The sequence below is a fragment of the Adiantum capillus-veneris genome, chromosome 19, assembly GCF_014529385.1.
Source record: "Adiantum capillus-veneris isolate H3 chromosome 19, ASM1452938v2, whole genome shotgun sequence".
Taxonomy (NCBI): domain Eukaryota; kingdom Viridiplantae; phylum Streptophyta; class Polypodiopsida; order Polypodiales; family Pteridaceae; genus Adiantum; species Adiantum capillus-veneris.
This window is the reverse complement of record NC_140949.1, coordinates 134,492,333-134,500,854: the sequence shown is the minus strand read 5'-3', so window position 1 is coordinate 134,500,854 and position 8,522 is coordinate 134,492,333.

Here is an 8,522-nt window from a genome sequence, read left to right as displayed (position 1 = left end):
GAGTTCAACACTCAATCATAATCGAGCCTCCAAACTAAAGTTAGGAAAAATTAATCTTGGAAGGGCACTTTACAGAGTTTCTCTTCCTTTGGAAGACTTTGAAGATGGTCACCCTTCCCTGGTGAAGGACTTGCTATCCCATCTTGCCTTCCATGGGAAGCGTAGGTAGGGATACATATAAAGGAAGGTTTGGCAAGGTGGCTAGCCCTTCTAATAACGGATTGAACAAATTATCTTCCTTCAGAGTTGAAGGGCAATTAATCTCTCTCTCTCTCTCTCTCTCTCTCTCTCTCTCTCTCCCCCCCCCCCCCCCCCCCCCCCTATGCCTTTGTCGAAGAGAGTAGGAGTTAAAGTGCAAATATGTTCTTCTAGAAAGAATAGGAGTTGATGCTCACTTCCCCCCCCCCCCCCTCTCTCTCTCTCTCTCTCAAAACAACTTAGCCGAGCTCTCTCTCTCCGCCCCTCAAGGTAACACAGGTAGTTGTATGTAGCTCTCCCCCCTTATGTATACGGTATGAGTATGAAATAATGAGGGGTTGCCCCTATTGTATACGCTTATGTACAAAATCCAAAACTCCCCCTCTTGTACACTCACGTGGTACCGTACGAAAAAACACGTGAATCCCTCGGGTTAGAAACCTTACCTATAAGTATAGTTGGACACAAAATTTTTAAAAGAAAATCTGGAATACATTAACACTTTGGACAATAGGTTTAAGTTCTAAAAAGTTGTAAGATGGACATGGATAACAACAGATACAGTCCATTGACACCTGTAAAACATATCCAAGGCTAACGTATTTGTTGTTTTGTTTGGATGGATGCACGTGAGGGCTCTATCCTTTCTTGGATTTTTTTGACTTAAAGCTATTTTCCGTCCGAGATTACACTTGCTCCTACTACTTGGAAATTAATTCTTTACTGATTCACAATTTATTCTGATATGCCATGTACAAAGATAATTCTAAGACCAAGTTGTTTTTGTACTAATTATTACCTTTTCTCTAAAGCCAAGTGTCTTTTGAATGTAAAAGTTCATTTATGTCTTATTATGTAAATTAAAACAGCTACACACACATACACGTGAGATTACACACACACACACACACACACACACACACACACACACACACACACACACACACGAACACACATGCATATTTCTCATTCTCTCTCAAATAGTTGTAATCTAAGGTTTGTGTTTTTTGCATACTACCTCTAGCACTCGGTGCACGCACGCACTCAACAACCCACCCCCCCCCCCCCCCAAATGATTTGCAATTTGCATGGGATTGGCGTACTTTGTGGCTATACAACAACACAAGGGCATAACATCTTGCTTTCAGAGATGGAATGAGAACGACCAATTATACGTTCGTGGTGATTTTAACGCCATCTCAACAAGACGACTACTTGGATACAGATTGGTGCTTACAAGTTTTACAAGGTGCACTCCATGAAGGAAAGGTGCACTCCATGAAGGAAAAACGTAGGCTAATGGATGGGTTAAGATATAATTTTGAATCCCTTCATAGTTTGTTTTTTTGGTTCAATTATATGATAAACGTAACACAGGATCAAATTTCACTTGGAGTTGATGTTTTAATACTCTTAAGGCTTTGTGAGAGTTATGTTGCATTATAGGTTCTTGAGTCCTGATGCTTGGTTGGTGGCATTGGAGCTTCTGTTGGTAACACTAGCATCTTATGGTAGCTTTGGCTTGGAAGTGCATTGCATAGTAATTAAATTGGTTTATATGGTGTCAATTTTTTCTTTATTATTGACATAGATATGCTAACTTCTACACACACGTTTTTTTCCATAAATTGTAACATGACTGACATAGTCACCGGTGGGTAATACTATTTACATCCTTTGGCACTATAAGTATGATATTGGGAGAATGTCTTGCTATGATCTACAATCTATTCCAATAATAAGGTTTTTGTTAGATTCTAGGGTGTGGTGCGACTCGGATAACAACCGGAGTCTTGTGACGACACCTGTCTTCCCAACTCTAAGTAAGCAAAGTTTTAACTTCTTACTTGTTTGGATGGTGGCATGTAATAGCTCGACTCCCTCGCTTGTTGTAGAATCGGTAGAAACCTCACTCAAAGGACAACTTGATAATAGGTCATACCTACATTGACCTTCGTAACGATGGATATCCGCAGATGGGAGTTATGCACATAAAAATCTTTAACTGTGTAATGTAATGTCTTGTGAATATCAAAATCCAAATATAAACTTATTTCAATGTAGTTTTTCTCTCTCAAATGTATGGTTTAAATACAATCATACTTGTATGGTTCTGTTATGAGGAGATTTTCAAACCCAAAAAAAAAAAAAAAACACACACACACACACACACGCCCACCCACCAAGAAAGCACACAATGAAGATGGAGGTAGACAATTGCTATTCCTTCACTTTTAAAATGGTGATAAGGTTTACAAAACATAAGTGGAAAATACAACATAACAAACACCGTGTACAATGTTCACACTGAAATCACTATTGAGTGAGGTGACAAAATAAGTGGCCATCACTCTCAGTAGATAGGCCATGTTAGTGAAGTCCGATTGTAGTACCATTGGTGAGTACCTTGTGGTTACTACCTCATGCTAGTGTTGAGCTTGATATCTAATATATAAGGCCTTTATAAAGCATTGAACTCTTGGAAGAAATTGTGGGTAGTTGAATAAAGCTTGTCGATAGATGATGTTCAACTTTTATAAGCTTTTGGGAGATAGTTGGGAGCATTGAACTCTGGAGGGCAGCTAGACTCAGACTTTCTAGGCTTTTGGGAGATAGCTCTCCCGTCATTATTTTTGACTCTTGGAAGTAGTTGAATAAAGCTTGTCGATAGATGATGTTCAACTTTTATAGGCTTTCGGGAGATAGTTGGGAGCATTGAACTCTTGTGGGCAGCTAGACTCAGACTTTCTAGGCTTTTGGGAGGTAGCCCTCCTGTCATTATTTTTGACTACACAAGCTTAATTTGTGTAGTCGTGCAAAAGGATAGAGCTTGAGGGTTGTTGTTTTGGCTAGGTTTCAAATGATGATGAGTTTTTTATTTGAAGTTTTCTCTCACATAAAGACAATGATCTATTTGATATGAAATTCAATGATCTATCTTGGCTCAAATTAATGATTAAATCCAGTTTGCTATGTATGAGTTGATTACCTTTTGAAAAGGAATAGACCCAGCCAATTTTGGTTTTGGGACTTATTCAAGGGAATCTTGCGTGGATCCCTCTGGGTTTAAGGAGTAAAAAGTGTTAAAAAAAAGTCAAGTTTTGCTTTTGAGTTAAGTAGGTTTAAGAATTGTAGGTGTCGATAATTTTTTCAAAGCCAATATATTTATCAAATATTTTTTAGGCCGGTAATAGGGTATTGTTTGTCTGGAAGTGCACAGAAGGCCCTCGATGGGCAGGTGAGAGCGCAAGAGGTGTCTGATAGCACAAATGGAGAGAGAGCGTGGAGAGTGGGAGCAAGGAAAGTGGCAGGTGCTGTGGATACATGGGAGGTGTTGCGAATGGCAAGCAAGGAAGCGTGGGGCGAATGCAGGTGCCAGTCAGAACATGAGGACGAGTTGAGTTTCATCATCAAAGCCGCATCGTCTCTTGCTTTGCACACAGAAGCCAGCCATCATGCTCTGACTCTCTAGTTTTGGATTCGTTAGTTTTGAGGAAAACGATTAGAGCCCAAAGGGATAGGAAGTCTTTTGAGCAAATCAGGGGGATGAGGGAAAGAGATATAAATTTTTTTTTTGGGTTTTCGGGGGGAGGAGGGGGGCGGGTGGGGTGTTACACGTGGCAAGTCAAGAGGAGTCATACACATTTTTGGACAACTCTACCTAACTATACACATTTTTGTTCTCAGATCTTCATTTTTGTTCTCAGAGGGGAAGATGGATGGAGAGGTATATATAATTTTTTGTTATAAATTATAATGTTTAATAGTTTATATTTTAGTTTATGTTTCTCTTTGTAATTTAAAGGAAGGCCATTTCCTATTCTTTTGGAAGTACACTTTGACCAAATTTCCCCCCTTTCGTTTTGACCACAAGATCTAGCTACAAATACTACCATAAATAGGCCAACAAGGGAGCCACCTTTTCAAAAGGGACCAACAGCACAAAGAGAGTAAAAAAAAGCATACCATTGCCTAAGGGGAGTGTCTTGAAACTCCATCGCCATCCTAGTTCATTCCACTACTCACACATTGTCACCTGTGCAAACGGAGTCGGATTTGGCAACAACAAACAACTGGAACTGGGATTTTAAAGGAGAGCCTTGCACCATCAAGCACCTTCAAAATTTGAACTGTGAGGTAGAGGAGTCTAAGGATGACATAAAAAGAAACACTACTGCCACCACCATCCTTTCCCTCCTTCCACCACACCACCCCATTCATAACAACCTTCACTAGAGTGAACTGACTACCATTTGTGCACCACATAAGGCTTGGAGGACATGAGCAAAAAAAGAGTTGGGCGACAAAACCCCTATAGGAGGACATACACAAATTGACATCAAGCATTTAACACTAAAGTAAACAAGTGCCTAGTGCATTGGCAAATTTCTAAAGAAGAATTGTCAATGTCATGTGAAACACGAGCGGATATACAGAACCAATTGGTAGTCAACAACAATGGCTTAGTGTTACCATAAACATGTGGTAGTGATGTGTGTGAACACACTGGGACCGCCGGGGCATTTTTTCCCTCTTTAGGAGTTTTTTTTCCCCATGCATTGTATATACGCCCATCACTCTAGGGCTATCTATCTTTCCATTGCACACTAAGTAATACACTCTCAATTGTGTGCCTTGATCTTCCTTCGTCTTCTCCAAGCTGTATGCATTTCTTTGCAACCCTAATTCCAACAATTGGTATCAGAGCAGGTTGCGTCCTCCCGGGCTTAGTTGTCAGCTGCTCTAGTACACGTCTGCTCACTTTCTCCGATTTCAGTGAGGTTTGGTGAGCGTTCGCAAATCGACAAATATTTCGGGTGAGCTCGATCTGCTCAAATTTTTGATTCAGGCTCATTTCGGCCTCCGTTTCCACTACAGGCAGTACTGCACAAGCTATTTCGTCATTTTGTGTAAAATTTTTGTTAGTGCCGTTTTCTGCATAATAGGTGCCTTCCAGTCTTCTACGATTTGTGCCATATAGCACGTGCTGTTGTACCCGCTTAGTTTCTCCTCTTTTCAAGAAGTTTTCACATCAAGTGCAGCATTTACCATGGTTGACAACAACACAGATGTGTTCAAGATGTTTGCTGCTGAGGACAGACTGGATGGGGACAATCACCCTATGTGGTCTTACATGATGCAACATGTTCTTGTGTCAAAGGGCGCCTGGAATATTGTGCAGGGCATTGATGTACGTCCTGGTTCTGAGGATGTAGGCGATGTTGAAGATGTGGCAGGTCTTGCTGCACGGATTGTTGCTATTAGAGTTGTTTTGCCTACGTCAGAACAATCTCGTTGGGATGTAAAGGATGCGTAGGCTCATGCATTGATTGCGTTGTCTGTGAAGCGTACCATTGTTCCTCACATTGGTTTAGCAAAATCTGCAAAACAAGCTTGGGATATTTTGGCTGGTCTTTATGCAAGTTGCAATGAGGCAAAAATTGCTTTGCTGCGTAAAGAGCTGGAGTCAAAGATTATGCATGAGGAAGATGATATGGACACTTTCCTTGCTGGTATCAAGGATATCAATGAGCAACTTATTTCTGCAGGTGAAGTCATTTCAGACAGTTCCCTTGTGCAGATTGTTCTTGATGCCTTACCAGATTCCTACCAGACTTTTGCTAGTACTTGGAGACTTATGACCCAAGGAATCCTGAAGTTGTCAAGTTTGATGCATTATGTACATTGCTGTTGCAAGATTCACTTTCCAGAAAAAATAGGACAAGACAGCGTGCAGTTGAACAGGCTTTTATTGCTTCTCAAAGAAAGGGGATAACAGCAATGTAGCCACTTCTTATGGTTCTGCTGCGCGTGGCAAAACTTCTGTTCCTAATGCTTCTGCTGACAGCAATTCGTCTGGAAATTCTGGTGATAAGGGCAAAAAGAAGATGTTTCCATTATTGTAAAGATAATGATCACTTGATCAAGTCGTGTCCTAAGTTGAAGGCAAAAGAGGCTAAGAAGAAAGAGGGTGGTTCCACTGCAAACGCCGGTTTCACTACAAATGTAGCCATTGTTGAGTCTTCTGTCAAAGGAGAATGTGATGCTGATGTTGATGCATAATGGGTTTTTATTGCAGAGTGCACTTACAATCTTGTTGTCCATGATGCATGCATGTCAATTGCTACAGATTCACGTGTGTGGTATTTTGACAGTGGTGCTACAAAGCACATTACCTCACATCGTGAATTGTTCACCTCTCTCGAGTCTGTCCCTCATGGGAATTCAGTCACTTGTGCCAACAATGCCTCTTATCCGGTTCAGGGAGTTGGAAAGATTGTGCTTACTGCTGCAAGTGGCAGTTCTTTTACACTTGTTGATGCACTTTATGTACTTGGGATCAAGAAGAATCTTTTATCTGTATCTACACTTGCTAGACTTGGTCTTGTAGTCAAATTTGTGGATGATAGATATACTGTACATGATCTCAGTTTTGGTGATGAAATTGTTGCATCTGGGCTTTTGTGCCGTGGGCTGTACAAGATCACTTTGTATGACAAGTGTGGACAAAATTTTGCAAATGCAGTTGCAGATTCAAGGGCTATTTTAGATGAAAAACTTTGGCATGCACGTTTTGGTCATCTGAGTTTGCAAGTTTGCAGAAATCTGATATGGTTGCTTCTTTGCCACCTCTTGAAGCACCTGTTAAACATGTTTGTGAAGGCTGTATTTTGGGTAAGATGCAGCGTTCGAAGTTTCCAAAGGATGCTTCAATTAGGGCCACATGCAGGTTGCAGCTTGTGCATAGTGATGTTTGTGGGCCCATGCAAATACCGTCCTTGGGCAATTACCTTGAGTTTACTCCTTTCATTGATGATTACTCCTGGCATGCATGGGTATTTTCACTTAAAGCGAAGTCCGAAGTTTTTATGTGCTTCAAACAATTTTTGGCTATGGCTAAAAATGTCTCGAAATGTACTATGGGCACCCTCTGTTCCGATTGAGGGGGGGAGTATATGTCTCATGAATTTAATGCATTTTTGGCTAGTCGTGGGATAAAACATCAATGTACAGCGCCTTATACACCTCAGCAAAATGGTGTTATTGAGAGGAAAAATAGGTCACTTACGGAAATGGCACGATGTATGGTCAAAAATCAAGCTTTGCCGCATTCTTTTTGGCTTGAGGCCATCATGTGTGCCACTTATGTACTAAACAACTGTCCTACAAAAGCTTTGAAATCTATTACTCCATATGAAGCATGGCATGATAGAAAGCCTTCTATTGAGCACATGCGTGTTTTTGGCTGTTTGGCATATGCTTTGGTGCCACAAACACAGAGCAGAAAATTGGATGATAAGGCTGTCAAATTTATTTTTGTTGGTTATAGTGCTGAAAGCAAAGGTTACACGTTGTATCATCCGCAAACAAAGCGTATTCTGATTTCAAAGGATGTAGTGTATGTGGAAGATTCTGTTCAGCCCTTGTTGTCATGTACTAGAGATAGTAATGTAAGCTCATCGGACATTTATGACACTTTGTTGCCTCTTTTCAGTGGTGGAAATACAAATGTAAATTCCAATGAAGCAAATGTACAGCCTATGGGGGTTTCTGAAAATGTTACAGATCAGCCTATTACTGATGCAGATGTACATGATGTACTTGATGAGGAAAGGGATGAAAATGAGCAGGCTAGAGGTATGCCAAAATGGCTGGTGCATACATTGCGTGACAGTAAATTGGATGCACCTTTGTCTAGTCATACTCGTTCAGGCTCTCGCCATGCATCTTATGCATCAGATTGTTATGCTTTGGCTGTGTCTAGCTTACATGATGTTGAGGAACCTCTATCTTTTGATGAAGCACAAAATTCAAAAAATTGGATGACTGCCATGCAATCAGAATATGATGCACTTATAGAAAATGACACATGGACTTTATGTGATTTGCCTCCTGGCAAAAACGCCATTGGTACAAAGTGGGTTTACAAGTTGAAATTCAAGACGGATGGTGAGATCAATCGCCATAAGGCTCGACTTGTTGCAAAGAGTTATTCACAACAAAAAGGCATAGATTATGAAGAGACTTTTTCTCTCACTTGTCGTATGACTACTGTGCATTTTCTATGTGCATTGGCAGCTCATTTTGGTTGGGATGTACATCAATCATACATTGTTATTGGTTTCTTGAATGGTGACATATTTGAGGAAGTTTATGTAACATAGCCTCGCGGTTTTGTCAAGAAAGGACAAGAGGAAAAAGTGTGCAGATGTAAGAAAGCTTTGTATGGGTTGAAGCAATCTCCTCGTGCTTGGTATGAGAAAGCTGACACTCATTTGGTCAAACAAGGTTTTCGTAAGAGTCCAACAGAAAGCACATTGTAT